The sequence below is a fragment of the Columba livia genome, chromosome 2, assembly GCF_036013475.1.
Source record: "Columba livia isolate bColLiv1 breed racing homer chromosome 2, bColLiv1.pat.W.v2, whole genome shotgun sequence".
Taxonomy (NCBI): Eukaryota; Metazoa; Chordata; class Aves; order Columbiformes; family Columbidae; genus Columba; species Columba livia.
Genome location: NC_088603.1, coordinates 131,875,429 through 131,894,382, shown reverse-complemented (window position 1 = coordinate 131,894,382; position 18,954 = coordinate 131,875,429). Strand labels below are relative to the sequence as shown.

At 39.8% G+C, this 18,954-nt stretch overlaps 1 protein-coding gene across 1 annotated transcript in view; it reads right to left on the bottom strand.

The window, feature by feature from the left end:
• The window catches only part of STMN2 (stathmin 2), a 41,624-nt gene that overhangs the window by 14,841 nt on the left and 7,829 nt on the right, over nucleotides 1-18,954 (bottom strand). The gene's annotated exons all lie outside the window — the stretch shown is intronic.

Here is an 18,954-nt window from a genome sequence, read left to right as displayed (position 1 = left end):
CTCGAGTCAGTTCTCCTGGGTCCTGTGACAATACCCTAACCACTGCCCACACTGCATAAAGGATATATGTTGAGGGGGAGGTTGCTTCAAAATTCATCCTGGCACACACAGATTCCTGCTACTATCAAAATAATGTCTACAGATGCAGACAAACATTTGCTGCCAGCCTGTGAAAACATGCCTTAAAATATAACTGTGGCTGAAAGTATTGTACTTAACAGATTAGATCAAATTAATTCTTGCTGTTACTAAAGGAATATCAAAACGCCATTTGATCTTCAAATTGTGTATACATATGAAATTGTTATTCAGCCTTTCTCATGGATGCTCTTGTGCTTTTTGAATTATTTTTTCCTACTTAGAAAGGCCCCTGAAGTTGATGAAGGCTTGAGAGCCTTAAGGTGCTACTGAAAACAGTAGTATTTGAATGAAAATGTTCTGCAATAAAAGACAATAAAAACATTTTTATAAAAAGCAGTAAAAACTGTTTCTATACATACATTAAAAACAAAAGGAGGGCTAAGGAGAGTCTCCGTCCTTTATTGGATGGGGGGGAAACATAGTGATAAAGGCTGAGGAAAAGGCTGAGGTACTTAATGCCTCCTTTGCCTCAGTCTTTAATTGTAAGACCAGTTGTGTTCCAGGTACACAAGCTCAATACTCCCCTGAGCTGCAGGACAGGGACAGGGAGCAGAATGAAACTCACATAATCCAAGGGGAAATGGTTAGTGACCTGCTACACCACTTAGACATGCACAAGTCTATGGGGCCAGATGGAATCCACCCAAGGGTACTGAGGGAACTGGCAGAGGAGCTCATCAAACCACTTTCCAACATTTATCAGCAGTCTTTGCTAACTGGGGAGGTCCCAGTTGACTGGAGGCTGGTAAGTGTGACACATATCTACACGAAGGGCTGGAAGGAGGATCCAGGGAACTACAGACCTGTCAGTTTGACCTCAGTGCTGGGGAAGATCATGGAGCGGATCATCCTGAGTGCCATCACATGGCATGTACAGGACAATCAGGTTGATCAGGCCCAGTCAGCATGGTTTTATGAAAGGTAGGTCCTGCTTGACCACCTTGATGTCCTGTGACAAGGTGACCCATTTAGTGGATGAGGGAAAGGCTGTGGATGTTGTCCACCTAGATTTCAGTAAAGCCTTTGACACCATATCCCACAGCATTCTGCTGGAGAAGCTGGCAGCTCATGGCTTGAACGGGTGTACTCTGTGACAGATAAAGAACTGGCTGGAGTGCCAGACCCAAAGAGTTGTGGTGAATGGAGCCAAATCCAGTTGGCGGCTGGTCACAAGTGGTGTTCCCCAGGGCTTGGACTTGACAAGTTTTTTTTGGGTTGAAACATAGGTATCAACTTGCAAGGAATAACTCAAAAATCATCTGAAAAGACAAATCATGGCCAGTTGATGTATGTTAACAGTCAAACATAATGGTATGTTCATTTAGGCCTTCATCCCACAAAGCATATATCCACGTGCATAATTCTGAGAGCACAGGTGTCATTGTCCAGACTGTCCTTGGAAGAGGGCTTGCCCAGCTGGCTGCCCACACCACCAAAATAGCATCCTTTTCAGCAGGGAGGTTGTGGAGTGAGTGAACACGAGACCCTACATGCTGCTTTGGAGGCTGCTAAACATACAGAAAATGCGTGCTGGGTTGTGTGTTAAAGACATGCTCAGATACAACAAGCTGAAAGCTAAAGGTTCTTGTACAAGGTCTGCTTGTACACTGCTACAATGTGCTACAATGTGTACCCTGAAATATCTTTGCAGAATGAGGCTACAATGTGTACCCTGAAATATCTTTGCAGAATGAGGCATGCAAAACAGTGTCCCAGAAATCCTGCCTTTTAGGACTTTTTATTATTTTTATCTTTGCTTGACATTGAGTATGTCTTGTTTTCTAACAGTACTTATAACAATTAGAAAAAGGTGTTTGTTCTCCCAGCTTGCCATCTACGAAATGTGGTTGGAGAGAGATAAGAACGTGCTCAGCTCTCTTTCCTTCCAGCACAATAGATGCACTGAAAGCACGCTGGTGGACTGATTGTCCTCTTTCATTCTGGCCTCTGACAGAATTAGGATGACTTTCCATGCTTTCCAAGCATTACATTTTCTTTTTTCATGGTATTGATTTAGTCTCCATTTGCCCTAGAAAGTCCTTCAACCATAGTTGGAGCTTGGCTTGTATACTCACAGCAAGTTCTGGAGCTTGCTGCAACCCTGGGAACCAAACAACACATGGATGATACAGGAGAGGATGGGAAAAGAGTCCTGCTCTGCCTTGGGTGAGCACTGGGAGAGTATGCATGCATCATATTCCTGACATGCTGACCAGTACTGTTTTTCCTGTTGGAGACAAGGGCTGAGAAGACCCACATATCTCCTTAGGCGTCCAACATAATTATTGTGACTTGTCCCCCTTGACCAGACAAAAAGCATCTTATCTGGCAGCACTGAGTAGCAGGAGCATTGCTTTGCTCAGCGGTCCTTTCCTTAAACTGTCATACATTAAAAAAACAAAAACAAAAACAAAAACAAAAACAAAAACCACAGTATTGTTATCCCTGTGAGATCCACATAGGCACCTGTGGTTAGTGGTCTGATGAGAGTGGCGGGTCACTGTCACATGGATTGAACAGGGATAACTGTACTTTCCTAAATCCTGAGGAGTTAGTGTTTTAGCCATGGAAGCCAGTTCTCTCTAAAATAAATGCTCGTCCATTAAAAAAGCAGTACATAAGCCAGAAATCCAACAGCGTATCACTTATGCAAGCTGTACAGGACCTCTTGTATTAACTGAAATAGGCACAAAAATTCTTACAGTGGAGTTTTTAAAAACCCTTGAAGACAAGCAGTGATTGCAACAAACTTTATTTTCCAAACGTGTTTCAACTGGCTCGCTAATTATGTAGCTCCTTGTGCAGTCATGTAGGATACATATCATTCCATTAACTGTGCAAGTTAAATGAAGTAAATGATGGTAATCATAATACTACAAAAGCTTTGATAAGGAAATTGCTAGGAAAGAACAATGTTGACAAAAGACAGCAACAGAATCTTCTCAGTTATATGCAGCAAAATTTAAATGTCTGGATGCATGAAATCCTTCTACGTTGGGCAAAAGCAGAACACTAATTTTTACTAAAACCAGAAGGGATTTCAGTATTAGCAACCACTTATTTGTTGCTGGGAGAAATAGGAAGATGAGGCAAAACACCAGCAAAACCACACTGTCTGCTCTCATCTGTTATCCAATAGCTATAAGGAATTTTTTACAGTCTACACTGTAAAATGAAAATCTGTCCTGACTGACAGGCCATTGGCAATTTGGGTCACATTTTGTTCCTTGGCAAAGCAAAGCTAGGACAGATTGCTGTGTCACACCAAAGACTGTTACTCATAAGCAAGACTATTTTTAACACATGAAAGCAGAGAGATAAGTGTAAATGTTACTTATAATTAACATCTGATGAAGGCAAATCTGTTGATTCAATTCGCCTTACTGAATCCAGTCTGCATATAAGAAAGTGTTAGTGACTTTTGACAGCTCAAGTCCCACCAGCCAATTAGTTCTTGAAGTTCTGCACACCTGGAAACAGAAACTGGCACATTGCCCATGGTCAAAATGTGCAGCTCATAACACGGCTCAGCCCAATGTTCCCTTGCCAGGCACCTGTGAGGTTGTCAGATCTATGAGACTGAACTGAATCCTGCTTTGTTTTCTGCTTTGGAGTAAACTGAAGGTGCTAGAAGTAAGACTACAGCAAGCATGAAACGCAAGGTACAGAAGACCTAACACAGCCACCATTTACACTGACTTCTCATGGATATTATTAACAAAGTAGTTTGTTACAAATTTCACTTTGTTAATGCTTCCTTTGAAGTGCTAGAATTTTTGGTATGTCAAGACAATGCTTTAATTCATGAAAAGCCATGTCATTTTGTGAACCCCAACAGGTGCACTCTGTTAGCCATTTTTTTTTTTTAATAATCCATTTTAGTAGTGTGCTGCATCCTTTTCTGTCACATGAAATGCTGTTGTATGACCATAACTGCAAGTGTTTCCCCATAGGTGGTGGGGTATTTGAAGAAAGCTGCAGGATGAATGCTAGTAAAGTGGTGAATTAGCATTGGGACAAGCACATGGGACTGGGGGAAGTAAAACTCAAGATGGGGCACAAGTGATAGGGATTCTACATATAATTAATTTTTTGGCATTTTTCTGAGATGTATGAGTCTGGGATTCACTTTAATTAATGCTGGATATCTAATATTTAAGATAGTTAATTTGCAGCAGTTATGAAAGCTTTTTTTCTAGTTGTTGGAGAGATAAGTACCACCAGAGAGTGGCTGGTTCCATTCCAAAAGAGACATCTACGATAAATGAATTAGGTTGTCTTAAGGACAATCAATCTCCCTCCATTATCAGAAAACCTAAGGATGTTTATAGGCTTATGGAGTAGCCAGTGATGAAGGGAATGAAAGCAAAAGCCCCTGAAGTGAACAGATCTTATGCATCACTTACATTCAGTCATGAGTGACATCTCATTTTGGTGGTTCACACAGGTGGGGCTTACTTTGTGACTGTCTCTCTGAGTGAAAAACACTGCTCAAGAGAGTATTTACTGTGAATCCAACTCGCAACCCCAAGTACACATGTACTTGTCTGGTATCCCCAACAAAAATTAGATTGCTTTAAATTCTAGTAATGGTTCACAGGCCTAAAGCAAAGGCAGCTGAGATGAGCTGGACAGAACTTTCTCTTCAATGCCCTATAGCGCTCATATATTTTCCTGATGGGAAAGGTGGCAGAGGACCCTCACTCACCTGGGGCCATTCTTTGGTGACTAAGTCTTTAAAATTGCGATAATGCCATGCAGCTTAATATAGAGACAAGTATATACTTTTGGTCCTGTTCCCTGCCCTTGAACTTTGTGATAATTCTGTACCTAGGCCATAGAGCAAACAGGTACCATGAAAAGGAAATAAGAAACTGTGAAATTACTGAATTTACTCTGTCAACAGCAGCTCTAGCATTTTCTACCATATGTCCAGAATACAAGAAAGAAAGAACTTCGACATATTTAATCTGCTTTTGTGTCAAATGAGATTATTAAAAAGTAGTTCTAGGCATTACTTTTTGTAACACTCATGACCATTCCAAGATCATTTAAGCTACACAGGTTTCAGCAGAAGCATTAGTGAATTTATTCTCTCCAATAAGAGAGACTTTTAACAAATCATTTCGAAATGGCTTGGGATGGAATCAAGCATTAGAATAATTCATAAAAGCACAGGGTGGCAGTGAAATTGGGTACCACTGTAGTGTCAGTTCTTCAAAACACAAAAAAAAGAAAAAGAGACAGATCTGACCCTTCAGTTTCCTATGAAGACTGTCAGATTGAACCAATGAAACCTGTCCTGAAGTGCAAGCCCTTCCATGCCACTTCTACAGCAGTTTGGGTGACAGCATAGGATTTGGGTGGAAAGGCCATCCCAAGGAGTACACAAGCAGCTATTTGCTTATGCAAAGACTGCCCAATAACAATCTTCTTGCATCTATGCTGTGTAGAAGCAAACACACGCAAACATGCAGACTGCGGGGTGTGCAAAGTCTAACTGAAAATTGCCCCTAAATTTACAGCTATGATCATTGCTATGATTTTTTGAACTAAAACGGACTAGTCTAGATGCCATGTTTATGACTTTTACTTAATGTGTGTGATTGGATTCAAATGTATTTGTTCACTTCATTTTCTGATATCAGAATGTTAACATGTGAAGTTACTACTTTGTTTTATTTCAATTTATGTAATTTTCACTGCTGAAGCAACAAGAAAATCCATTTACTGAACCCTGACTGTTATGGTCACCTGTGACATGAGTTAATGGGACTATTTTGTCATGCTAATGCAACCGTGTTGTCAAAATGAGATTTTAATGGAAGGGGTTTTTCGAATTTGGAAAAAAAATCTTGCCAGGGTTACTCAAAACAAACACTGATGCAGATGCTTTGCCATAGCAACTATTAGAGAGTCTTGGGCCAGAGTGCACTGTCTGTTTACAGAAATGTGGAAGGAATACACACATGTGCCTGTCCAGAAGCTGTGAGTGCACTGCTCCTAAGAAAGTGTTATTTACTGCTGCTTAACTGGTTTAGTCTTTTGCAGTGACAAGTTCTGCCCCTGTTCTTCAGATGCTTTGGCAGGATACTCAACTTATGCCTATCTTCATAAGACACCATCACAGCCACAGCCAGCTCCTGATAAACTATTATCACCTAAGTGTGAAAGTCATGTAAACATCAATAGTTTACAAGTCTTTAAGGCAGCACCAGCCAGTAACAATTCTGTTATCTGCTGTCTCCTGTATTCTGTGGAAGCACAAAAGACTGTGGAAATTCAGCTATGAAAGGATGTAAACCAAAGAGATTTTCCTGAATGTGAGCTGGATGGAAAATGGGAATAGGTGGTAGCAGCTGCACCAGGAGGAAATAACCCTCCTTACTTGGCTCGCCTTACCCGCTTGAGAAATTGCTGGTTTTGTTACATACCTCCACATGGGGAAAAGAGTCTCCTTTGACTGGTACTGTAGCAAGTTTGGCTCTGTCGTATCTTACAGAAAACCCCTCAATTTCACTGATAGTTTAGGACTACTGACAGAGTAGTAGTAATGATTCTGCATCTTATAATCAATTTTCCTGTTCTCAAGCTGTCACTCAGAGTCTTATATGAATGATTTACAGACCAAAAGCTTAAACCCTGGAATTTCTGAATGGGTGGATTTGCTTTCCATGATTAAATGCTCACTGTGTGTACTGTATCTCCTTTACTTCATGTACCTAAGGGCTTGTGGCATACCCTTTCACTAGCACACAAAGCCATTAAACTCTTTTACTTCTGAGACAAGTTACATAAAAAATGGCTCAGAAAGCCAGACATCTCACTCCAAAATTTTCACCAATGTGATTTTCAAGATCCCCCTGATGAGCAGTACTGAACCAGAACCTCAGTCTCTGCACAGGCTACAAGGAGTGCTTTCAGGAATGCTAATATGCACGTGTGAAGGCCAGATAAGCAGAAGGCTTCACAGGGACTCTCCTCAACACACCCATCACAGCCCTGCTGTACACAGGGGCTACCTGACATTGGGGCTACTAGCCTGATTTAACAGCAGCCTAGTGGAGTTTTCTTCAGGACTTCACTGCAGCAGGACAACCCCAGATTTATTATCTTTCCCCTCAGAAGCAGCTATGTGATGCTGATGAGTCCCCTGAGCCAAGCACCTCCCTGGGTGCAAAGCTGTGGTGCTTGGCTTGGTCCTGGGTCCATGCTGATGGCTGATGCACCAGGGAGGGATGTGCAGAGGAGATGGTGCTTTTTCAGTGTCCTTGTAACATATAATAAGTGAGGTGTAGTGGAGTGAGTTACACCTGGGAAGGACAGAAGTTGCAGAGCCTGCAGGTGCCTGCTTTCCTCCGACAGCCCTGGTATGCTGATACCAGTCACCACAAACACAGCGTGCCCACAGCTTTCTGCTTGCTGGTGATGTAGGCACTGGGTGGGAAGTGCAATTCTGAATCCTTGTGTTGAGCATACCAGTTTCCCCTGGAGCACCCAGCAGTCAGGGACTAGGATATCGGAGAGGTCTGCTGTCTCCCAGCATGCTCTTAAGGTCATCTCATTACTGAACTGCAGGAGCATGCTGAGGTCCAGCTGAGATCTGCACTACTTTCTGTATAAACATGTCAGGTCTGGACATCCTGTGCCAAAGAGCTTATAGTGCAAGGAAGACAGGCAAGGGATGCCGGGGGGAAATGACCCACAGCTGAAAAAAACTGCCTCAGGTCACAGACCCACCCTGTAGGAAAGCTTCATGGAGAACACAGGTGTCCTGATTTTTGGATGACTGACACCTCTGTTGGCATGGGCTGTCTCTTTGAGAGTGCTGCAGAAAATACGGGTGCTGGCTGCTGAAACAGCCCCTAGAGTGTGGATGCAAATAAAGTATGATGAAATAGAATGGCAATGGTTTAGTGACACAGCCTGCTATGATCGAACGGCATCTTCCTGAAGTACGAATTGTGCTGTGGGTTCTGTTTTAGCACAGTAAGACTGGGTTACTAGAACAGGGTGTGACACAGCTGGCTGACAACATTTCTTTTATTTTTCTAAATCGCTCATTCAGTCATGTGTGTTTGGAATGGTGGCATTTAGTATTTTTTTCCTTAATGATCTCCTCAGAGACTTAATTTTGCATCACCCTTGATCCCTTTCTGTAGGCTCAACAAGCTCTTCCTGGTCTTGCATCACCTGGACGTGCATCACCCACTGACAGTGGATGTCATTTTATTCCATGGTGGCTGTGTAATACCATGCCTAGAGACTAATGACATAACCTGGCACATTGTCAGTCTTCACAATTGCAATAAGTTCTGCTACTGTTTCTTTTCATTCAGACACAGTAGATCCTTTCTGGACTTGTACTGATATTATTTCAATTATGTTATGAAATCCCTCCTCATCTTTGGACTGAGATTACAGTCAAATTATTTGAAGAACCATACTGAGCTTCCCAACAGAGCAAGTTGTAGGAACTACCCACATACTCTGAAAGTGAGCCATTGATACACTATCAAGTAAAGGAGTGGCCCAAAATGCTTCAGCAAAGCAGGCAAGTAAGGAGGAACAGGCAAAGAATCCAACTTTCTCTGTTTTAATCATTCAGGGAGTCTCAGCTGTTGTGAAATCCCTCAATCAAGGAAACAGAGATGCATTGCTACCAGTTTCCATCAACAGAGAGTCTGGTCCTTGCCATTATTCTGGGATCAGATATATATGTGGTTTTAACGGAACTGTAAATCAGATATAAACTATGACTTGTTTTTATAATTCATAGATGGGTTGTAACCACAATGCTCAGTAATGCACATCTTGTGCCATTCCAAAATGCCAGTATCTTTGATGTCTTCCAGTATCTTAAAAATTGTGCTTTGAACTGATGAAAGCCAAAATATTAGTTAGTCATAACTTACAGCTCAGAAAACAGTAAGTACACTCAATTGAAAGGTGCATTTTTTTTTAAATTAAGGTAAAGAAAATATTGAACGCAATCAGCTAAGTAGAAATTTGTGTTTATATCACACGGGATAGATGCAATTATAATTTGCAGTAGGGCTGGACTCTTGGTCTTTATCTTTTACTAATTAAATGTATTCCTTGCTTGCTGAGTCATTTCATTGAGAGCAGAACCAATTACAATTATTTTCACACCATAATTATCAGGATAATCCATTTTAGAGACAATATGATGCTGTGAGGGCTGTAGAAGGTACTCCTCAAACCGATCATTTCATACAGGCTAGAAAACCCATTTTATAGTGTCTGAATAGGTAACACATAGACAGATTCATTATTTAGCTTATGTACATGTGTATTCATAAAATGTATATATATAAAGCTTTTTAATGTAAGTTTTTTTGTTGATTTTGAGTGATCCACATGTATTCATTGTACTTAACCCAAAGTCAAATATGTGTAACTGCATCTTTATGCTGCACTATCAGTCTTACTGGCTGCCATGACTACCAAATAATGTCAAAATGCAGAAGACAATGAAAGGAGACAGTTTGAAAAATCCTATTTTCTTCTGGGTTTTGAGCAGAATTTCAATTTTGTGAAACATTTTAAAATAAGGTTGTCTCATCAGTTTGAATAAAGGCATTAGTTTGCTTTCTGTACATGATTGCAAATGACACGTGTAAGGATATTACTGAAAAATGAAGGGTTCCTATCCTTGCAATAGTACAAATAATGGCATACACATTATAAATTGTGTTAATTAACAATAGTGTTTTAAATTTGAATGCCAGAACAAAATAAGCTCTTAGTAAAATACTTTAGAGTTTTGGTATAAAACTGTTTGATATTAGAGTTTGTCTGTCAATGTAACTCATATTTGTGAGGGATTTTGCTTTAAACCCAGGGAGGTGTGGTAACAGAAACTGTGTTGCAGATGCCCTGATACTCTGCTTTATACTCTGATTTATACTTCGTTTATACTCTAGTTCTTTATACTTTATGGCTCAATTTCCCTTTTTTCATAACAAAGACTACAGAAATTTAAATACAAATGTAAGAGTCTACTCAGTTGCGTGTATGTGGGAGCAAGGGGCTGCATTTAATTACAAGATACTCCAAGGACTGAAATTCTGGGTTTACAGAAATTTTGTCCCTAATTTAAGGATCTTCCCTATGTGGAAAGCCTATCAAGGGTGTGTTTATCCTTGGAGAAATCATTTGGTTCAGAAATGATGTCTTCAGGTTTTGAAGGACTTTGAAGGCACTTGCACAAACAGAAACTGCAACAATTTCCTAATCAGCCATGTTGATACAAAGAAGATTCTGTAAAACTCACCTTTTTATTTGATTTCATTTTCTAACAAGTGGGCAGCAAAATGACTAGGAAAAGTACCTTTTGGCAGGTCTCCAAATCTAGAAACTTGGTTTACTTCTAGACATTTCAATGTTCAATATGTTCACCGTGAAAATCTATTTTCACAGCACTTAAAGACATAAGATAATTTTCTGCTAGTCTTATACACAGTCCTAATGAGAGTATAAATGCCCAAGTGAGGTTTCAGATGATATTTCAGCGTGTGGCTATGTAAACCCATAACTGTCAGTGATGAAACATGACAGCATCCAAGTCCAATAGGAACAGATACTGGGGTAGTGACTTTTTAAAATAAATCTACAAACATAAATTCAGGAGATCTAGGCTGGCTTTGAAAGTTTGACAAGGAAGAGGTTTTTTTTTGCTGTTTTTTCCACCTTGGGAAAATGGAGAGAAGAAGCAGGGCAGAAGCAGAGGTGCGTGTGAATCGACAGAAGGGGAAGTTGAATTTGCTAGTGGCTGAAGGTATTTGCTGCTGTGGAGCTGTGCCTGAAGTATTGCATCCAGTTTCGGGCCTCTTAGTTTAATAGGGACATGGTGGAATAGGTGAAGGTCTAGTGGAGGGTTATTAGGAAGGCGATGGACCTGAAGCATGTGGCCTGTGAAGGGTGGTAGAGGAGGTCAGGTTCGTTTAGTTGGGCAAAGGGTTGACTAAAGGACAGTATACTAGCTGCTTACAACTGTTTGAAGGAAAGAGCAATACAATGACAGAACTAAACACTTCCAGGTAACACAAGAAGAACAGCAGCCATAAACCATGTCTTGGAAAGTTGTGAGATGATCCATCCATTCAGGACTTGGATAGACAAAGGGTTCATGGACCTTCTTCAAGCAGGTCATGCTAGATAACCTCTACATGTCCTTCCAACCAGCTTCTCCATAGTTCAATTCCCAGAGCAAGCTCTATTTCATGTGTAGTGTTGTGGGAGGGAGGGCATGTTAGCAACTTACACGCCCAGCTCCACTCGTCTTTTGTTATTCACAACTTTTCGTGCTTGTTATCCCAATAAAAGTGCATTTCATCTCACTGGACTTCTGCACTATTGTTATCATTGAGGACTTGTAAATTAGCTGCAGACTCTTGGTGAGCTCATCCCCAGTGTATTTCAGAACCAAATCCCTCTGGCTCTTCAGAGTCATAGAATCACAGAATATTAGGGATTGGAAGGGACCTCAAAAGATCATCTAGTCCAATCCTCCTGCTGGAGCAGGAACACCTAGATGAGGTTACACAGGAAGACATCCAGGTGGGTTTTGAATGTCTCCAGAGAAGAAGACTCTTTTCCTGGCTCTTTCCCCAATCACTTACCCTCTTGCTGCCCTACATTCTACCTCCTTTCTTGCCAAAGAACCTCACAATTTCCTTCACCATGTTCCAAGAGCACCTTGTTGGGGTAGCACCAGGAAGAGACCCTGGCTCTTCAGCTGCTGGACTTCAGATGGCCATCACCACAGGCCACTTCCCCAGTCATCCTACCTCTTTTTGGAAATGCAGTCTTCCAAGTACCCTTTCAGATTTTGTAAAAACTCTCAGCACTTAAGCTTGCTTGCAAAGCAAGCAATAAGCCATACAGCATAGATACAGGTAATAAAAAGATACATAAAAGCAAATAAAGAGAATCACTGTCATAATTATTTTAAAATTTTGGCTTTGCCCCACTGGGAAGATTTTATATAGCTTGCAAAGTTGAAATGATCATTTCATTCTTGGAACTGTTGCAAATACAATAGTGTGGTCATCAGTGAGTATTAACTTCTGTTGCACAACAAATCTGGGTTCTCTGCAAGTTTTGCTATTGAGCAAAACCTAAAATTGTATTAGAAATAGAACATGAGGATATAAATGTAACTATTTTAACCAGAAATTGGCACAATTAAAAACCTTAATACAGGTCAAACTTAAGACCTAATCCAGACTGGAAAATAAATCTGAGGGATTCATTTAACTGGACACTTTTTGCCTTATTTGTTTGGTTTTATTTTTGTTTTTGTTTTGTTTTGTTTTAGTAAAACTGATTTGGGCAGTGACAACAATCAATAAACTGAGTTGTATGAAATGATGGATGAAATCTTCAATAATATTGACTCCTGCTAGGTGACAAGCATCTTCCAATTTGTCACATCCTTTCTCCACCTGAGAAAAAATACATGCAAAGCATGTATGCTAAAATAAAACTTTATCTTGAACACCCACTGAACTGTGGTCATTTATCAGTGGTCCTCTAGAAGCCCACCTAGAAGATATGGCCCATGTCCTGCATCATTCTGTGGTCATGAATTTCTCCTAACTCCCAGTAAAATTACTTGCAATAGTTTGAAGGTTTTGTCAGTCCTGATCTTGCAATCAGATCATTTGTGGATGAAAACCCAGCCTTGTTTTAAGTCAATCAAAAATTTCTCTTTGACTTTGGTACATTTAAGTTTTATCCAATAGATGCTTTCTGGGGGGCTTTCCAAAATGACATTTTTGAGTTGTTCGTCACACATCTGTTATTCTGTGGCTCTCAGATTTTATGTATGGTTTTCTAGTAGAAAACTATCTATGCAGCCGTCTTTACTAATTACCTGATTTATACTTCTACTATTGTATCCTGCCATGTCTTTAGGCATATATTCAAACATTTGATTGCCTCCATTAAGAAAATAACAATAACCTCAACAGCACATTGCTAAAATTTACCACAGTTAGGCATAGATTATAAATATTATTGAGTACTTTACTCAGAAGATGTGTAAAATGAACGAGGAAAAAAAAGAAAAATAAAGAATGACAACCTCTTCTTTGAAACCATGCTGATGGTTCACATAAATTAGTATACTATTCAAAATTGATTAAATTGGCTGAGAGAGAACAATTGCTGGTGAGATATTTTTCTTACAATAAAACTAGAACAAGAACCAATGGTCAGAGAAAGTGACCTGTGGTGTAAGTAGCTTTACACAGATCTCCGTAATAGAAATATATTGATTTTCTACGATGTAAAATTAATGCAGAAATGTCTATGCTTTAACAATTTATGTGGACTTTCAGTAACATGAATGCTCCCAATTAAGTTTTTCGTGATCCACCTTTGTTTTCAATCATTCTCTTTTCTTTCCCTCTTTATACTGTTTTTCAATTTAGTGATTTGTTTCCTGTTCTGTAATGTTAGCGAAGATTTCTAGAATCCATTTGCTTTGTTAGTCTATTTATCCCCCTGTGGGTATATACCTGTCTATCTGTCTCTCTTTATTTTGCTGCAGCACTGGCCTTCACTTACACAGAAGAGGATCTTGAACCATAGAAGCATGGAATAGTTTGGGTTGGAAGGGACTTTCAAAGGTCATCTGGTCCAACTCCCCTGCAATGAGCAGGGACATCTTCAACTAGATGAGGTTGCTCAGAGCCCCGTCCAGCCTGGCCTGGAATGTCTCCAGGGACGGGGCATCTACCACCTCTCTGGGCAACCTGGGCCAGCGTTTCACCACCCTCATTGTAAAAAATTTCTTCCTCATGTAGCCTGAATCTCCCCTCTTTTAGTTTAAAAACATTACCCCTTCTCCTTAAAGAATTCAGAGACACTGCTCTGCTACCAAATTAACCACATGAAGAGCTGATCCCTGCAGAGATGCTCCATTGATTCCTGTGGGGCTCTGGTTGGAGGGTGCTTGGCTCATTTCAAATAAAAAGAGTTCTTCACTTGCAGTAGCTAAATTTTCAGAGCACTGTGCACCAGCAAATCGCAGCATCAAAGGTAAATCAGGTCATTAAAGATAAATCAGACCTTCTTCTCTGTTGTTCAGCCTCTCCTTTGTAACAGACTTACCAAACTTCCAGGACTGGTTTGGCCATCACATTTTTCAATATTTTCTAATAGTAACAGGAGCTGGAGATATCCAAATGTCAACTTAAAATGACCTGTTTTTTCTCTTTTGTTTTATAATCAAATTATTTTTCCCATATAAAAAAGTCTCTTTTCCTGTATAATCAAATTCTCCTTTATTATTGTAGCTGGGTTTTACAACATTTTTCAAAATGATAAAGGAGATATTTCCTTCCTAAGCTGCTGCTTCAAGAGATTTAAAGGGGGAAAAATGGCTTCAGCAGACATAAATCAACATGATTCTACTACCATAGATTCGCATTGGTTTAGGATCCAGTTCCAGCAAGATTAGTGTTCCTGGCCTTTGCACATCTTAGCCACTTACATGAACCATATACCATAGTGAGCCATTGCTATTTCCCATCTACTGCCACTTTTTTTACTTCCACTGCATTAGAAAATATGAGAGCCCTTCTTTCACTGAGTATCACTTTGCTAAATTACAGTGATTTGGCGTACAGTTTTCTTGGTTGGAGGGCTACCTCTTGCTGAATTTTGGAGGAGCTTTTAGCAAAAATCATTTCACTATTTCTGGGATGATGACTAAGGAAAAATACATAACTTGCATGTGGTAAACTAAACAAGTGCCTAATGTGCTTGTTTGAAAGGCTCTTGCACTTTGTGCCAGAAACGATTCCTCATTTAAAAAATCTGCCCAGGCCTACCCATGGAATAAGTCACTGAAATATCTGATTGCAGGCTTCAACTGTGGCTGGGAGAGACATGTCCAAGCTTTACAGACAATTTCTCTGAGGACATTTTGTGCTGGACATGACTGGTTTCACATGGTCTGAGAGTGCTGCTTCAAGAACTGCTCCTCTTGGTCGATGTGAACCAGAGGAGTGCTGGAAACTGGAAAAAGAAGAGGAAAGAAATATCCTATGATTTTAATTACTCCCCTTCTGGCCCTGCAGAAGTGTGGAGGATTATCAGAAGGAATGGGCTGTGTGAAGGCACAAGAGATGAATCTGCCTTGGGGAAGAAATTGCCAAGAGCAGACAAATTTAAAAACAAAACAAAACAAAACAACCATGAAAAAGTCCGTCAGGGGATGGGACGATTGGACCAAGAGTGAGGGTGACTCTATGACTGACCAGATAATGAGGCTGGGTTAAGAAAATGAGGGAAAGGGTAGCAAGGAAATGGATTTGGACTGGAAATCAGCAGGTGGCGGGGACGGAGCAGATGAGAAACTCTGCATAGGATGCCACATTGCTCACAAGAAAGTTCAGAGTAATCTGAAACAGAAATCTTCCTAACTGCTAGCTCAGACTTTCCTCTAATATGTAAATGACACTAAAAGACTACACAAATATCAGAGTAGCAGTTCAGGTCCATCTGATGTAATATTCTGCTTCCAAGATACCTTTTCTTAATTTTAGTTTTAATCTAGGAAATTATACCTCTATAACTACATAGAAATGTACCAAATGTAATTGTGTAACCTTTGTATTATAGTATTGTAGATTACTCCTGTTTGCTTCTCTAAATGCCTCAAATTTTCTGCCCGGATTATTATTGCAATTTTTTACTCTTTGCAATCCTGTTCACGTCTTTCATGCAGAAGAGATGAGGATGTCAGCAGAGCTGAGATCTCTAGAATAGCGCTGGCAAGCTATGCAAACTGATAATTGCAATTTTGCAGAGCACTTAAAAGTACCTCTATCATATTTAATCCTGTTTTTCAGGCCTCCCATCACTAGAAGGAGGAATTCTTTACACAGTTAATCTAATGAGGTATGATTCTCTAAGTCAGATATTTTCCTTCTTAATGTTTCACTACAAAAAAATGTGAGTGCATCAAGGAAGTAACTTGAATCCTCAATGCAGATAAAAAAAAGTATCTTACTATTACTTTTATTAAGAAACCTCTACTGATATTTTACTTGGAAGATAATGATGTTTAGAGGTAGAACATCATTTTCCCAGCAAGAAGCTATTTGCCTTGAGAACAAGTGTTTTGTTGACAAATATTAAACATTTCAGTTTTGAAACCACTATGAATATGGGCTTCTTTCCTGTCTACAACATATAATATTGAAAGCTCCCTGACTGCAGTCTTGACAGCATCAAAAAATATCAAAACACATAAAAATGTATTAGCTTAGAAACAGACTTTTGTATTACATCTACATAACAAATTGAATAAATGCTGGTACCTGGAGACAAAGACTGTATAATCAAGTGGCTATAAACAAGATTGCTGAATAGCATCAGTTCCTCTTTCTCTTCACAGGAGCGATGTAAGAAACAAATACATCAAAATAGTTAAATGTGATATTTAGTAAAGGATAATAAAATGGGTTACAGAAGTGAATTTCACCTCCAAAAAAGTGTCTTTGAGAAGTTACACAGCTTGATTCATGCATTCATTTTAATTTAAAAGATTTCCTAGGAGAATGCAAATATTTCTTACAGCTCCATTCAGGTAACTGGAGGATTTGCAGTACAAAAATTTTTTTTCTACACTTTTCTATGTAAACGTAGGTAAAAAAAATAGTGCATCTTTGACCAGTCTTTTTAAATGGAAAAAATAGTAGTCATAACAACATTAGACTCTTCAGTGATCCCTGCCAATGAAGTCCTACCAGGAGCGATCTTAGTGGAAACCAGAAGATTTAATTTGACCTTGTAGGTCAAAAGGACAATTTGTGTTTTCAACAGCTTAAGAACGGATCAATAACAGTATCAAGATTGGAAGTTATAGCTACGTAGTCACTTAGTAATTACAGAATATATTTAAATGTAAAAATCTTAAACATTGAAAAGTACCTTAGCTAGCTTTAGGTAAAGCATACCTTAGCTTAAGGTAAACTCTCCATTTGCAGACTTCTACACCAGTCAGTAGTATAACTTATACATTTTTCTTTACCTAAGAAATTCCCTAAGGATTATAAAAAGTACCTGAACAGCACAGAATGCAAATATAGCATTAGAAGGTAGGTTGCTCTGTTTCCTAATCTGATCAGTGTGGATTTTTGCAACTTTTGTAACATAGAACACTGTTACACATTTCCATGCAGTACAGAACATAACTTCACATCGCAGCTCTTAGGTAGGTTTATATGATAAGATTATCCTCATCTTAATGAAGAGAAAGATCATAAAACGATCAAGTGACAAATCAAATAAACAAACTAGGTGCCTAAAATAATATGTAAGGAAAATTCAGGCTTCTAAATCCAAAATGTAAATTCTGCAAATTCCTGCATAGCTGAAGAGGTCATGAAAATCCAAAAATACCACAATTCGTGCTCTTCAAATTGGTGGTGCATTGTGGGGTGCTACTTTTTTGTTCAAGCAAGAGTGCCTCAGACTTGAAACGTTTAATCCCCTAACATTAGGAACGGGGTGTTCTTCCAAGCCAGTCCTTATCCTCTGCAGAAATCTCTGTAGCCTAGTTCCTGAGAGCATGTGGCACACATAGATAGGACAGGGTTCTTCATAAGTGCAGGGGCAGCCACTGGTTTGTTTTAAAATGCAGCTGAGGAGAAACATTCACAGTTGTCTTACTGCTGCCCATTGGTACAACTGTCTACAGTGGGCACCTTGGGCTGGGAAATGCCACAGTTGCATTCAATCCTTTTCAGAAATGAGGGGATTCAAGCTGAAAAAACTTAATCACCACTCAAAGAAACTTGAGGTTTGTTTTTTGCTCCCACAACTGTTTCTGTTTTATACCCTGTGGCTGTATCATGAAAAATACAGCAATGGTGCTATAAACCAGAGCTTCCCAGTTGGTTACGAGGTGGAGGTCATCCTCCCTCCTGTGTGCTCTTTTGTCCTCTCTCCAGCATGATGTTCTTCCCACCAGAGAATGGAAAGGAACCACAGCTTGGTGTCTCTGGCATCCCCTGGGGAAGAAGGGCATGCAGGGACAAGGGTCATTGTTTGGCCGAGGGAGAGGAGTGCATCCATCGCCACCTCCTTTTCCTCCTACCATGATGGAGGAAACCAAATCAGGGGTTCTCTGTGGCTGTGAGTGAAGTGCTCACAGTCACTTCCTTAAACTAAACCACCTGCCTGGGGCAAAACTGGTGAGAAAAACCCCATCAAACCCCAACAAGCCTGTTTTGTAAGTGTGAAGGATCACAATTTCTCCACACAACAACTGCTACAACAGTAGATGGGTTTTGTGTATTAGAATGAGTGCATAATTATAATTTATTTATGAACTTCTTGGATTAGACAGCTATAATTTCAAAAAAATAACATTTCTAAGTGTATTCAGCAAAGCCTAATGTTTTGTGTAGATCAGTTTAACGGCACATCCTGTCAGAAAGAACTTAAATTCAGTTCATTTGTTAAATTATGTATTAGCAGACAGGAAAAAGAAAAACATAATAAGTGGAAGAAAAAATTAAATAATTACAGAGCAGCTTCAGATGCTGGTATTGCTCAGCGAGATGATGTCTTGGGCATTTTGTTCCCAGGGGCCAGCATTTCTGCATTAAGCCTCTTTTCTGACTGAGGATGCAGGTGTGTGCAGATTGAAGTCTCCAAAGCAATTTTTTCTGGTTTTGAAAAGTGCTGAGCAACTAGAGCAGTAGATATTGCCTGCACTGTAGTCATGGGTGCCCAATACCTTGCAGGGTTGAGGTATGTGTCCCAGGT